This window comes from Ceratotherium simum, chromosome 30 (assembly GCF_057802395.1).
Source record: "Ceratotherium simum simum isolate JZ-2026a chromosome 30, ASM5780239v1, whole genome shotgun sequence".
NCBI lineage: Eukaryota > Metazoa > Chordata > Mammalia > Perissodactyla > Rhinocerotidae > Ceratotherium > Ceratotherium simum.
In genome coordinates, this window is record NC_141929.1 from 35,445,765 (window position 1) to 35,461,152 (window position 15,388).

The 15,388-nt window shown below is 55.5% G+C and overlaps 1 long non-coding RNA gene across 1 annotated transcript; it reads right to left on the reverse strand.

The window, feature by feature from the left end:
* Positions 1-1,089: 1,089 nt before the first annotated feature.
* LOC147913147 (uncharacterized) lies at positions 1,090-5,563 on the reverse strand. The gene is made up of 2 exons (XR_015549193.1): positions 5,225-5,563; positions 1,090-2,060 (listed from the first exon to the last, which is right to left on the reverse strand). It is a non-coding gene; the product is annotated as an uncharacterized LOC147913147 (long non-coding RNA).
* Positions 5,564-15,388: the final 9,825 nt, after the last annotated feature.

Below are 15,388 nucleotides of genomic sequence, written 5' to 3' on the forward strand. Positions count from 1 at the left end.
CAGAGACCTAGAGGCCCAGGCTTTCTTTGGAGGGGAGACAGACTGCAGTTTTCTTGCAATGAAGAAAAAATTCTCTTTGCCGTCCACCCCATCCCCCACCTCTCCGTGTCCCTCCCCCCAAAAGGCTTTCTCGGGCCCCACAAGCTCCCTAGTGTGTGTCTCTCCTGGGGCTGTTGAACTCTGAATCTGACCCCTCAAATAGCTGGGTGCGTTAACATGATGCCAACATCACTCTGGCCGAGGAATTCAGGTTGAACTGCCGCCAGCACGTGGGGAAGGCTAAGGAGCAGTGGGGCTGGAGGGTGTCTGGAGGGGAAGGTGGGCAATGCAAAGAAGTGGAGAGCTAGGGGGGCACAGTGAGGGCCCTCAGGGTGAGGACCCCCTCCAAGTGGGGACAATGACACCTGTCTCCTAAGGTACATTTGGTGGCTACACCTGTCTAGCACACAGTGGGTACTAAACGAAGACCACAGTTTTATTACTTAGTTGGGGTTTGGCAGAAGGAGGTATAGAATAGTGCCAAAGAGCATACACTTTAGGTTCTGGGTTCAAATCCTGACCCCACAATTGTAATAACATACCCCTTTCTGTGTGCCTCTTTCCTTCTCTGTAAACAGAAGCCAATAGTGGTGACACATCTCCCAGGGTTATTATGAGGATGAAATGAGTTAATTTACATAAGCAGGAGAACAGTCCCGGCACATGTCTGCTGTGTAAGTTTCAGTTTTTATTACCCCTCTAACACAGGGGTTGGGACCATCTGTTTTTATATGACCCTCCCTCAAGCTAAGAATGGCTTATACATTTTTAAATGGTTAGGAGGGAAAAAAACAAAGAAGACTCATATTTCAGCATGCATAAAAATATTATGGCATTCAAATTTCAGTGTCCAGGGCGGGCCCCGTGGCTTAGCGGTTAAGTGTGCGCGCTCCGCTACTGGCTGCCCGGGTTCGGATCCCGGGCGTGCACCGACGCACCGCTTGCTCCGGCCATGCTGAGGCCACGTCCCACATACAGCAACTAGAAGGATGTGCAGCTATGACATACAACTATCTACTGGGGCTTTGGGGGGGAAAAAAAATTTCAGTGTCCATAAATAAAGTTTTATTGGAACCCAGACACAGCCATTCGTTTACATATCGTCTACGGCTGCTTTCACACTGCAAAGGCAGGGTTAAGTAGTTGCGACAATGTTAGCTCCACAAGTGTGGGGATTTTTCCGTTTGATCATTAGTGTATCTCCAGTGCCTGGAACATAACAGATGGCCAGTAAGTTGCATGAATGAGTTTGACCCCAGGTAATGGTGGGGCTGAGGCTCCAATGTTCCTGAGCTTGGGGGTTCCCAGTGATTTAAACAGATGCTCCTTTGGAGATCAGAAGGGAGAGTTTGTCCACCCCCAATCCTCAAGGGGGAACCAAGGAATCGGACTGGCTGCCTGGGAAAAACTGCTGCCCACTTTAGCCTGACCTTAGGTAAGGCACTCATGCACGTGGTTCAAGTCGGCTCCTTTCTATCCAGCCAAACCACATGAGCAGGACCTGGGGGAGAGGCAACTTGGGGTCATCGCTGGGGGGTCCCCATCCCTTCCCTTCCACTCTGGCCAACTCACAGCAGGAAGCAGCAGGAAGGAGTTTGAGAATGGCTTCCTGAGGAGAACTTGACCTTCCTGGGCGAGGTGCTCCATGGCACAGGGATGGTGGAGGATGGACCTCTCCCAGGGGAAAGAGGAGAGAGGAGGCACAGGAGGCAAGCTGGCAGCACTTATCATGGATTCCACTGGGCTTTGCCAAGGGGCTCTTCAGAGTTCCTAGTGAAAGGTTCGTGTGACAGGTGGCTGGGAGAAATAAACAAATGACCCCAGTGTGAGAACATACACGGGTCCTCCTGTTGGGAGGACATACCAGCCCGTCCAAGTGACTGGGCCTGAGGGCTGCATGACGGAACTCCCAGGGCTGGCGGAGGCTCCTTCATTCAGTGTTTCCTGAAGTCCTGTTGTGTGCTAGATGGCGATGTTGCAGGAATAAGATACAGCCCCTCCCAGGTGGAGCTCACAGCATTCTGGAACATAAATGATTGTGATGCATTGAGATAAGTGCATAGTCAAAGGCCCCCCCAAACAGGCTGAGGACACAGACATTTCACAGAAGAGGAAGCCCAAACAGCCAAAAACACATGACATGAAACTCAATATGACTCCTGGTCCAGAAAAATGCAAATCAGAGCCACATGAAATGCTTGTTTATGCTCATCAGCTCAGCAAAAATAAAAACGGGTGATGTCATTTAGTTCTGGTTGGTGAGGGGTAGAGGGAAGGCAGTCTTGTAAATACTTGGTGGGAATATGAATTGTTACGGCTTTGAGGGAAAAGAAATTTGGCAATATACATTAAAATGTAAACAAAACAAAACAAAAATAACCTTTGTCCAGCAACCACACTCCTGAGTTCCATCCCCAGACTTAAGGATACTATAAGGATACTTATTAAAATGTTTTTTGAAGTGCTAAAAACCTAGAAACAGTTACCTCCAAATGAAAGGTTAAATTGTGATACGTCCATACATACGATATTATGTTGCCATGAAAAGGAATGAGTTGGCGTTATTCCACGTGCCCTGAGGGCTTCCATGATAGATGCTCAAGGAGGAGAGTCAGAGGTGGACAAACGTCCAGCATCTATAATACGATGCACCTTTCATCACGAATACCAGCCCTGCCCTTTCCCATATATGTACTTTTTGTTTGTACATGACCTGTGAGCACGGAGAATCCTTCTGGAAGGCTACACACCAGACTGCCAGCCTTGGAAGTGGGGATTGGGAAGGGGGTAGATAAGTAAGGGGAAGCTGACTTGGTCTATAGCAAAACTGGGAAAGTATGCACTGCATGATGCTGACGGAAAAAAATGTGAGCTCATGTTTTATGTAGGCTGCTATTGGAAATCTGCGAAAGCAAATCTGCACGTGGACAATGAGAAGCTGGTGATGTGGACAAAGGAAAACATTGCTTTAATCTTGGGTGGGTCTGTGGGTAATTTTCCTTCTGGATTTCTGTAGTTTCAATTATAGTGTTTCTTACATAGTGTTTAAAAATCACAGAGAAAAAGGTCATGTAATAGCAACATTATCCCCAGCTGCAAACTGGGCAATTAATTCTGGCTGGGAGAATGGGAAGTTCAGGGGTTTGAACCGAGCCTTGGAAGAGAGATAAGATGGGACATTCTCCATTATTGGGAAACTGACTAAAAATTAAGCTGGTCAGGAAGTGAGAACAACTGTCTACTCCCCAAACCCATTACCAATTGGGTAAAACTGCATTCTTTCCAATAAGTAATTCTTTCCAATAAGTAAAATTAATTATTTTAGTGCCTTGGCTGTTCTAGGCTTGTTCTAGGCACTGGGGACACACAAGGTCCCTGTCCACATGGAACTTATCATCTAGTGGGAAAGACAGACATTAAACAAGAACAAATAAACATGAGATCAAGTAGTGATATGTCCACGGAGATAAAATGAGACAATGATGTAAACAGCAACCCGGGGCCTGGCACACAGGGAGTGGGGGGGGTCCCTGACCCTGGCCGGTGCAGTCATGGTGGTCAAGATAAGGGGTTAGGGAAAGGGGCTGGCTCCTTCCCACTGACCTTGAAACTGGTGGGGCGGCTGGAGCTGCTGGCAGGCGTACTGTCACTGTGGGGAGTCTGAGAATGAAGCCACCGTGCAGGAGAGCAAGGCAGAGTGATAGAGAGACTGTGTCCCTGGAGATATCCTTTGAATACCTGAATCCTCTCATGCCTGAAGCTGGAGACACACCCTTTTTTGTTTAAAGTAGATCTTACTTGCAAAGGAAAATTCCTAAGTTGTTGTTGTTGTTATTATCATCCCACTGCTTCTACTCTGTGACTTTGCTGGAAGCCCGAGTGAGGCCAAGGACCTGCCCAAGAGAAGATTCGGCAGTTCTGGCTTTAGATTCCAAAAACCCTGGGATTAGCTTGACAGATACGTTTGCATGGGGAAGGTCCCCAAAAGGTGTGTGTCTTTGTGTGTGTGTTTCTGGATGTTGCAGTCATTTAAGCAGGAGAGACACAATCTACCCCCGACCCTGTGGACATTCCACCACTGCGGGCGGGCCCTTCAGTGTGCCTAGAGATATAACCCTGTCTGACACGCTGCCTGTCATTCCCAAGGGCACCCGCCCATGATCACCTCCCGCATGCCCTGCTGGATGTCTCTGCTCACCCTCTGCACCCTGAGGCCCCTGTGGGGCAGGCAGGGCAGCTGACCACCAGGCCCTGCAGTCCTCTACCCTGGAGGTTGGGCATAGCCTGGCCCCTTCCCTCTTGCCAGAAGCTTTGGTCTCCTGGCCCCCTCCCTCTAAAGGCGCCCCTTCCTTTCTGCACCCACTGTTCCAAGGAAAGCAGCAGGTAAATAGGAAGACAGGGCCAGGGAAGAGCAAGAAAGGCTCAAGTCTTTGGCCTTGAGTGAGTTACTTCTTAAGCTTCAGATTGCACCCCTGTGAAATGGGACTCTTGCCACCTCCACTGCCTGTTCACAGGGCCCTTCCTCCAGGGTCAGATGGTGACTGAGTGCTGTTCAAAAGCCCATATTTCAGTTAAGGTCCTTGGAGTGTGAATGCCTAAACACTGGGGGCTTGTCTAGCCCTGCTGGTTACCCGAGGCAGCCCCCTTGACCCTGTAGCAGTATTTTTAAGCAGGAGGGGCTTAGATCTAGTTGGAGAGGGTAGAGGGTACCTAGGAGATTTGACTTGAAGCTACATTTGAGTAAGATTGAGAAAACATCAATTGTTCATATCAAAGAAAGCCCCCCACCCCACAAACGTGGTAAAATTGAACATGTATTGGGACATATGGGTATCTGCTATGTTACTTTCTGCTTGTTTGAAATCTTCCCTAATTAAAAATTAAAACAAAAGAATTTGAGAGTTGATGGACATTTAGGGGAAGGATGTCCCTCCCCACCAATTGACACCTGATACAATTGTCTGTGGTTCCCAGATACCATCTTTATCTTTCTGTCTGTCTAAACATCTATCCATTTACAATCCGAACGTCAGGTGTAGAAACTGAAATTAACTGAGCGGCAGCTGAAAAAACCTCCAGCTTTGGAGGGAGATCCGCCTTGACTTCAACCCTGGCTCCCTCTCTTAAGGCTGTGTGACTTTGGACCAGTGAGTGATACCGCCTCTCTGAGCCTCTGTTTTCTCACCTGTAAAATGGAGATGATAATGGCATATGGGCTTCCACTTAGACGATGTAGGAAGAGCTGTCTGCAGGACATCAAGCTGCGCCTTGGGGTGAGGCACTGCGGAGAAAGGTGTGGAAAGGAGGGAGCTTGTCCCTCCCCTAGGCCGAGGGGAGCGTGGTTCTGCGCCCCCTACTCCTCACACGAGAGGCAAAGTTCCTGGGGCGTCCATGGGGGATCGGAGGGCAGAGGAGGAGGAGAGTTTGTTTTCGGGTCTGTTGGCTTTTTGAAGGCGGGTTGGCGCCCCAAGGGAGGCAGCGTCCCTACGGGCCAGGGCGGGGAGCCTGGCTGGCTCCGCCCTGGGCATGGTGGTCACCTGAGCTCAGCGCTGCGAGGGGCCCCCTGAGTGCGGCAGCTGGGCAGCTGCGCCCCACACCCAGAGCTCGCGGGCCACGCCCAGGGGCCGCCCCCTCAGTACTGGGCGATCGCTGGGGGCGGCGTGGTGAGGCGAGGAGCTGGTGGAGTGGGGCACGGGACGAGGGCTCCCTTTTGCTCGCGCACCACCCCTGCTTCCCTGGTACCGCGGGCAGGCACGCGGGGGTGGGGGTGGGGGTGGGGGGGACCGGGCTTTTCAGAGAAAGATCCAGACCCACCGGGGAGGTGGCAAACTGTCGGCCTGAGACCCAACCCCACTTAAAAACGTAATTAAAATACTTAAACTGGTTGTCAACATTTAACAAGCAAGGGCGCACGGAGCTGCACAGCGCCTTCCCACCTCTTAGCAAGGGTGCTCGCCTTGGGCTTTCCAGTCTCCTGGCCTCATCCTCCTGGTCAGCTTCATTCTAGAGAACCGAGTTGGTAAGTCTTGCCGTACTCCTACCCGGGGAACTGCGGAGTTGGGGTGTGCCAGACCACCCACATACATCAGTCCCCTTCGCCTCCTCGACTGCAATTCCAGCAGGCCAGGGACCTTTTTGCCTTGCCCTGCCGGATCCCTGCATCTGGTCCAGTGCCCATCACAGAGTAGACCCCAGAGGTCCCAGATAAATATTTGTTGGGTGAAGAAAACAAATCCTTACATTTACCGATAGTGAGAGGGAACTTTTTGAGCACTTTACGTATTGGCTCATTTAATCCTCCTAACAGCCCTACAAGGTTGGTACTATCACATCCCCGTTTTCGCAGATGAGGAGACAGAGGCACAGAGAAATGAAGTAACTGGCTGAGAGGCAGGGGAGCGGGGTACAAAGCAGGTGTCTCTTTCGGGTCATCCCGGGTCGGCCTTACCCGTTACTAAAAGAAATGACATGGCCCCTCCTCCCCCCATCCAGCAGCCTCAGGATATTAAGGCCCCTGGCCTGCACCCCCCCCAACATTTCTTTGCTACCTGGTGTTGGAACTGGGAGCCTTGGCTGTCTGTGGTCAGCTCTGCCATTAGTTGGCAGTGTGACCTTGGGCAAGTCTGTTCCCCTTAGACATCAGTTTCCTCATCTTTCCAGCCCAGTGGTTGGACTAGATCATCCCACAGGGCCCTTCCAGGTCTAAAGCCTGAATCCTGTGGCTGTTATAAGGTGCCCTGATCTTTCATTTTCTGCCCTTGACAAACAGGCTCTCCAGGACTCCTTGGCTTGGCTGGATGGCGGCTCTGCTCCCAGGGGAGAAGATGTGGAGTGCTGGCAGAAACTTCCCGAATCCTCCCCTTGCTCCTGCTGTGGCCTTGGCTCTGGGCGGGGGCTCCAGGGCGTCTCCCAGTGGGTGCCGGAGGCTGGAGCCGCCTTTGTCTGCTGCAGGAGGCCAGCCAGGCGGCTGCAGCTACAACCGGCCCCTGCCCAGGCCTGGGAGATGGTTTTTTTTCCCTGTGTGCTGCAGCTGGGACCGTTTATAATAGGAAAAAAAGAGAATGACCAGGCCAGCCGGCTGGAAAATAAAGAGACTTAAAAAGAAAAGGGCTAGGCTGTTCTTCTCCTGCAGAGGCTTTGGTTAAGCAGAAAGTTTTAGTTCCTTTCTGAAAGGCATTTGGGCTTTTGAAGTCCCCTGCGGGAGCTCCCTCTGGCCTCTGGGAAGCCAGGCCCTGGCATGTCCCAATGTGCATGACCAGGATGGGGCCGGGGCACTCAGAGGAGGCAGCAGCAGGCCCTGGGAAACAGTGCGCCAGGCTGGGTCCACTAGGGTCTGAGCCCAGCCCCCTCTGTCCCAGCCCACGCCCCGCCACCTCTCTTTGGTGTTCTTTTGCCTGAATTTCTTCTGCTCCCTCTGGCTTTGAACGCTGGCCTGGTCCTGGTTGGGCCGAAGGGTGGGAGTAAACCCACATCTGCTGCTTCATTTAGTCAGAGAACGAGAAAGATTTCGCAAACGGGGAGACTGAGGCAGAGAGAGGGTTTGCCTGAGGCCCCCAAGGAACCTAAACTTCTTGGGTGGCCGTTGTGTGTGCTTTGCTTGTAAATATTAACAGTAGCTAACATTTATTAAGCACTTGCAATATGGAAGGACCCAGTTAGTGAATCCAGGGAACTGGATAAAAAAGATGATTGTGTCCTGAGGCTCTTCTCAGGGAAGCTGACTTACCAGCTCTCTTCTCACCTTAGTTAGTTCTGGTCCTTGCAAATGAGCTCTCCTTGTCAGCCCAGCCCTCAGCAGGGTCACAGCCACACCCATCACTGAGGAAGGACCACAGACAAAACATCACTAACATTTATCAGGCACCTACTGTGTGCAAAGTGCTGTGTGCCAGGCATGTTACAGCGTGCCCGCCACACGTCGCTGAGGCAGGTCAATGGTGATGAGATCTCATTGCTCACAACCACCCTATGCTGTGGGCATTATTCTCATTTTATAAATGAGGTTGCTTTGCCCTGGGATTCGAATCCAGGTCTGTCTGGCTCGAGAGGCTGAGCCCTTTCCATGATACAGGCCTCTGTGCTGCGTGGTGGCCCTGCCTGTCTGGAGCCTGCCTCTGGCTTCTCCGGTCAGCTTGCTTTTCCACTCACCCCCCATTCACTGCACGTGAAGTGGGCACCATCATGTGATAGGGGTGCATGTTAAAGTCTAGGGCTCTGCCCTGAAATAGCTTCCCACCTGCTTGGGTGGGCAAAGAGTCTTACCAGTTGGCCTCTGTTTTCCACCAGAAACCCTTCATGTGAGAATGGTTGATTGCACAGAGATGTATTGGGCACCTCCTCTGTATCCCACACAGATTGACAGTTTTCTCCCGATGCTGTCACTAAGTTCTGAGAATCTGCAGGGCACTGGGGCTGTAACGGGGAGCAGGGTGGCCTCAGTCCTGATGACCCTGCTTCCCTCCTCTGTGCCTGTGGGCACTGGGTCCCTAGTTATATGTGTCCGGTGCAGGGACCACACATGCTGATACTCTTCTGAAACCTCCCTGGTCTTAGGCCTGGGCACCTAGTACGTTCTTTTCATGATGGTGGGGGGTGGGAAGAGAAAGGCTACCTGCACAGGAAACAGCCAAATATTAGACTTTGCAAAATAACCTGAAGGAGTTTGGTCCTGTATGCTCTTAGGTTCTTTTCGGTAAATACTAGTCACAAAAGAGGTTGGAGGTGGCTGAGGGTTTGCTACTCCGGCATTCCTCTCTGCCAGGTGATGGTGAAGGCAGGCCTCTGACCAAAGGCACACACACCCCGAGCGTCATTACAGCAGGACCGCCTCAAGGACAGAACAGGTCTCACAGCCAGTTTTGTCAGCTCAGTGCAGTCCCAGCGTTCTGTCCTTGTAGGTTGTCTGGCCGCTGCCAGGTGAGAGGTGGCTCCAGACGAGCCCACCCCACGCCTGGGCAGGATTCTGCCTGCTCTGCTGGCACCACGCAGTCAGAAGACGGACCCAATTGCTGGGCACAGGACCCCCGACGGATCAAGCTGGGGGACGGGGTGGGGCGTGCCCTAAGGGTACAGGTTACCCCAGCCTCACTGGGTTTATGTTCCCTGTCCAGGCAAGTGGGAGTGTCTCGAGACCCTTTTGCTACACCATACCTTGAAGGCCTTTAGTTTCACCTCTGGGAGCCCATTTCTCAGTCGGCCACATTTTTTGATATCCTGTTTGCTAATTAGCAAAACATTGGTGGCTGATTGAGGTACCGATGGCTGAAGGCCTTGTGACCGCTTCTGGAGTGTGCCTCTGCCTGATACGACCGCTCCTAGTCCGAGCTAAGAAAGCTGGGCATCTCTCACATTCGTGATATACCGAGTTGTTTTTCTTTTAAAGTGAATCACAGACATTGTAAAAGAAGCATTGTAAGAGAACAAAGCAACAAGTGACCAGAGTCAGGCACCCCCAGGCCCGTGTGAGCTGCACACAGGGCAGCCAGAGGTGGTCCGGGCGGAGGCTCTTGGGGCCAGGGCCAGGAGTTTCAGGCTTTCTGAGGGTGTGAGTCCCCTGGGGCCCTCCCGCCAAGTTGGTTTCTCTGCTGCCTTGTGGGTGTTCCTGGCAAAGACTGCTGACAACTGGAAAATTAAATAATTACAATAATGGTGATAAAATAGAAATGGCTTTCCCAGCTGAACAGAAACTGGAGAAGACAAGAGGTTCCCACACCCGACTTATTGTTTTTGGCCCTGTCCTCCCGCAGCCCCCGGGAGGCAGCTGTCAGGCCTCATGGCCGGCCTCTGTGAGTGGTGGTCACTGGGGGGCCCTGGAGACCCTTGGGGACTCTCAGGAGCATCTGCAGGGATTTCTCTCCCCAAAACGCCAGGCCGAGAACTAAGAGCAGAGAAAAGGACTCTCTTCTCTCTCGTCTTACTCTATTCTGAATCCCCAGGAGCTTCAAGACCCAGCTCTCTGGGGAACCTCAGTGCTGCGAACACTGCCATGGAGGTGGGGAGACAAGGATGGTGAGTGGCTGCCCGTTAATAATCAAGGTACCAGGCCATCTCCTGACCTGTTCAACTGGAGGGCACAGCCACTGCTTCCTTTGTACCCCAGGACAGGAGTGCCCAGGGAAACCTGGATTCCCCGCACAGATGGATTGTTAAAATAAAACAAAAGTGCAAAGGAGGAAAAGGAAAAATCAAGTCCACTCGAACACAAAGCCTTCTCAATAGACCTGAAGCTGCTAGAAAGCTTCTAGAAAGCAGGGGCATGTCTGTCTGTCTCAAGGGAACACCAGGAGAAAGAGGGGCTTGTCAGTGCAAGAATGGAATTTGCAGTTGTGCCACTGGCATCTCTCTCTGGAAATATGGTTGACCTTGAGGGGTGAAGGTGAGAGGCAGGAAGGGAGGAGCGAGAAGGCTGATAATGGCTGTCTGGCCTCATGGCCTTGCTCTGGGCCACACAGGCAGCACTTGCTAACCTGAAATCCTCAGGACAGCCCCAGAGGATCTGTGTTCCCATTTTGCAGATGAGAAAATGGAGGCACAGAGAGTCCCTTGCTGGAGGTTCTCTGGTGAGGCAGCGAGGGAGGCTGATTGGAAGATCCATCAGACTGGCTCCCAGGCTGGCTACGGCCGCCTCCTTTGGCCCTCTGCTCAGAACTTGACGACTTCCCCTCAGAGTCACCCAGCGCTTTTCCACCTCAGGCCCTTTACACACACTGTTCATGCTGCCAGGAACCCTGTTCTCTGTCCTCTCCCCTGGCGCCTTCCTCCTCCTCCAGGCTCTCAGCCAGACCACCACTGTGACCCTCTGTTGTTTGGCCTCATTTACACTATATTTTTCCTTCTCAGGATTGTTCAAAACTGTGATTAAATAATTATTCATGTGGCCCTTTATTAAAAGTCAGCCCCCCCTCTGGAGAGCAAGTCCCCACAGGGGGGGCCTGTGGCCCTGCTTGTGCCTTGTTTGACCCCCAGATTTGGCACACAGCAGGCACACAATCAATAAATAAATGCTGAATAACAAACGAATGAAGGAATGAACTGATTTCCTGGGGGGAGCCTGGGAGGTTAGTCTTCCCTCCGCAAATGACTGTTCCTTAAAGGCTGATGCAAGTTTTCCCGAGAGAGAGTGTGACTTTCAGGTAATAAAACGGTAAACAGAAATCACGAATTCCAGATTGTGTATATTCAAGTGTCATTTAAAGTAAGTGTACATGTGTGTGCGCGCGTGCATGGGTGTGTGTGTGTGGAGGGGGAGGAGGTGGTCATTTGGTCACTTACAGCAAAGCACCTCTTGAACAACTCTGGAGACTCTTGGGGGATACTAGTTCAGAGGCCACAAAAGGACCCCTATCTTATTTTCCTTTATCGGCCTACCTTGTTTTTGTCACCCACAGCCCCTCCTGTGCTCACCACTGCACCGGAGGACCCTGCCTCTGGAAACTCGGGGAGGAAGCCTCACTTGCTGAGTCTGGGGCACATCCTGAGGAGCCTGCAGAAACGAGTGGGGAAAGGGACCACCTTGGGCCAGAGGTGCCCCTCCTCCAGTGAAGTTATGACTCGGAAGGAAGACGCCCATTTGTCTGAGCAAGCTCTTATTTGTTTTCAAACACATCAACTTGTAATTTCTCTTCATTTACGGTGATGGGCCCTCACAGTTCACAAAGGGTTTCCCTGCCACTCCTCTCTGTGGGGCAGGAGCAGCTAGCTGCCCACTTTACAGATGAGGAAGAAGAGGCCACAGGGGGCCTTTCTCACAAGGGAGGGGCCCACACCCCTGGCTTGCCTGCCGGCAGTAGGCAGGTGGGGTATAAAACACCACCTGAAAATGACCTTTTTCTGGTCCCAGGTGTCGAGGCTGGTGAGAAGCAAGGCCCAGGCGCAGTGCAGGTAGACTTGCCCTCACCCAGTGCCCCCTGAGACCCTTTCAGTAGGAGCTACAGGATTTTTGCTGCTCTGGAATTTTCCTTAAAACAGCGTTTTTCTGGAGTTAAAAAAGAAACAAGCTTCTGAGAACGAGGGCCGGGCCAGGGCGGGGACGAGGTCGAGCTCCCTCCGCAAACTGACTGCCACTGAGCCCGCAGACCGCAGCCAGGTCTTGCGGGGGAGGGCGAGCGTCGGGACGCGACCGCGTGTGACTGCGACGCGCGGGAAGGGGTCCAAAAAACTTCGTGCGCTTCTCCAGGACCCCCAGCCCTTGTGGATTAGTTCGAGATAGGCTATCTCCCGCCCCCCATCCTGTTACCCCACCTCTGGCCTCTGGGCCTTCCGCAGTTCCCTGAGGGCGGAAAAAGGGCAGCGCGGCGAGTCTCCAGCCACCCCTCCCGCCCGGTGACCCCCTGCTTTCCTCCAGCACACCCCTTTCCCACCTCGCTCCTTTTGTCCTTCGCCCTGCCTCGCGGTTCCCGGCTGGGCATGATCCGGAGTCTCCAGCCCCCCAGAGAGCCTGGGCGGGCGAGCCGGGGGCTGTTCCCCCTCCCCTTCCCCTAGGAGAGGCAGCCCGCGGCGGGGGCACCCCGGAGCCGAGGCCAATCGCCCCCCTCCCCCAGCGTGTGCCATCTGCCGCCTGTCAGCCTCTCTCCGTGGGCCCCGATCCCAGGCGCCGGCGGGGGTGGGGGAGCTGCTGATTCGGCCCCTCCTTCCTGGCTCCTTCCCAGGCGCCTCGCGGCCTCTGCCCTCGCTTTGGCCCCTGGCACCTCCGCTCAGCCTAACCCCGGCCATCCTCGAGCTGCAGGAGGCGACTCCCACTTGCCTCCTGGAAGGCCGAGATGTTGGACACTCTAGGACGCTAGGGCTGGGAAGGGCGGTGACCCGGGGGATGGCAGCCCTAACTTGGGGAGGGGGCGGCCCTCAGGGCCTGGGTCCCAGTTAGGGGACATCTCTCCCCTGGTCCTAGGGATTCTCGCTATCTCCTGGTGGCAAGGTGTCCTTCTCAGCGTCGCGTTTCCCCGGTCACCCGACTCTATCTCAGAGATGGCCTTGAGCGCGCGAGCTTGGTCACCCCCCCCCCCGCCACCTCTGTCTCAGGCCGTTCCCGGCACCCGCGGGCCCGAGCTCCCTAGCCGCGGGGGTGCGGGGGTGGCATCTACCTCTGCAATCAGCCTAGCAGGGGGTCGAAGCCCGCAGGCCCAGAGAGGAGAGCAGGGCCGGGTGGGACCGCGAAGCGAGTCAAGGGAGGCGCGGGCGAGGCTGGCGGGCGGGCTGGGGAACGGCGGGGCGCAGGCGCCCTGCTTGGGGCGGGCGCCGCTACCCGGCCAGCCCCGGCGCGGCTCTCGGCGGGCAGCGGGTTTTTCCGTGAAAGGTTGCCCTGGGTAACTTGTCTCCGAGGGGACACAGCCCTCCTCTCTCCAAGTGGCAACTTATCGATCCACGAGATTGATAACCCCCAGCGCCGCGCTGCGCACCCGCTCCGCTCTCCCAGCTCTAGGGCGAGCCGGCCCAAGGTGGCGCCACTCGCCCTGGAGGGGGGCGATGTCGGCGCTTCTCCTTCACCCCGGACTGGGCCGCCTGCAGCTGGCGGGGGAGGGGGAGGCTTCAAAGGAACGGTTTAGGGGATCTGCCTGGGGAAGACTTTTCCTAAGTCTGAGCCCTTGTGGGATCGGCTCCGAGACTGAAGCCTGAACTGGTTCAAGAGCTGCAGGGACGCGAGGCGCCCCCTGCTGGCTGGGGCAAAACTTCGTGGCATGTAGGAGCTGGTTTATTTCTTGGTCAACCGCAGGGGGAGGCGGTGCTACTGCAATGTTTTGGGGCTAAGATGTTCCCTTTATAGTCTTAACTAAGAAGTGCGCAACCAGACGCGGGAACCCTACAAATGAGGGTGTGTGTGGCGAACAGTGTTAGCCTACTGGTGGAAAAGTTTGTGGATGTGGGGCAGGGGTGGTCTTCAAACACCGACCGGTGTGCAAATCCGAGCGGGAAAAGCCAGGTCCAGGGATAATCCACGTGCGTGGGGCATAATTTGCGAGGTGACAGCGCTAGGGCAATTCACCCTAGTTTGCCCCACACCCCTTCCCTCACTTTTGGCAGTTTGTGATGCGAATGCATCTTTCGAGCTCGACAGCACGCGTGGGCCCCGTGTCTGCTCCCTCCTCCCGCCCCCGGCGCCGCCAGCGCCCGAGTCGGGGCCCCGCGTGCCGGTGCGGTGCCCGCGCCCGCGCCGTGCCTGCCGCCGCCGCCGCGGTCCGGGTTTTGCGGGCGGCCAGAGCTGTATTTCCAGCGCTGTCCATCGCTCGGTGCTGTTGGCCCTCTCTCCGTCTGATCCGAGCCGGAGCAGTGCGGGGCGCCCCACGGGATCAGAGCGCTCCCCCGCCGGGACTCCGCTCCTCACATCCTCCTGCTGGGACCCGGCTACATTTCCAGCCAAGCCTGGCTTTATTATGTGTCTCTGCAGTGCAGCCCCAGCAGCCGGATCGGGAGGAGGAGAGCCAGCGACCACAAAGAAGACAGGAGCGCAAGGGAGGCTGGCGGGCGGGCCGGCGCCGGCTGGAGCGCGGAGGAGCCGGGGCGCAGCCGCCGCCGCCGCTGCCCGGGAGGACGGGAGCCCGGCCGCCGCCTGCTCGTCCTCCTCCTCCTCCGCCGCCGCGGCCGCCGCCTCCCCCCTCTCCGAGCCCCTGGTCCATGGAGGCAGCTAGCGGGGCCGGCGACTTGGCACCGGCCTGGGGATCGGCTGCGTGCCGCGCGCTGAGCACCGCAGCCCGAGGGCAGGCAGCGGCGGCCCGGCGCACGGGTTGAGAGATGCCCGGGGCACGGGCGCGCCTGCCCGCCGCCGCCTGAGCGCCCCCGCGCGCCCCTTCCTCCTCCGGGGGGCCGGCGCCGGACGGAGCCGAGAGCCAGAGAAGGGGGCGTGAGCCAGGGGCCCCGAGCTGCGGCTTCCGAGCCACTGCGGCCGTTTCGAGCCCCCCAAGTAGGCTGAGTTGAGGGACTCCCCTCCCCATCCATCATAATCTCCAAACCAGGCGTTTGGGCATTTTTTAGCAATTAATATTTATTATTTTTTTTTGTGCGGCAGGGGACAATTTGAAGCTTTTTTTCCCCCCGGGGGGTACTGAGCTTCGGCGCTCTCGACCGCCTCCCGGTCTCCTCTCCCCCGGAGACCCCCTCGACTCCAGCCCCGTCCCCCCTCCTCAGATGGGTTCATTGTGAGCTCCGCACCGGGCTGCGTGGCCGGACGCCTGCAAACTTTGCACAAAAATCCGGCAAGGGGCGGAGGAGGAGAAGGAGGAGGAGGGGGGGGGGGGCGGGGGGGGGGGGGAGGGAGGGAGGGGGCCGCAGGGGCCGGGGGCCGGCGGGGGGTGGGGAGGAGGAGGGGGGCGGCTTTTTTTTTTTTTTTTTTTTTGCATAACTCGGCTCGGCCGAGTGG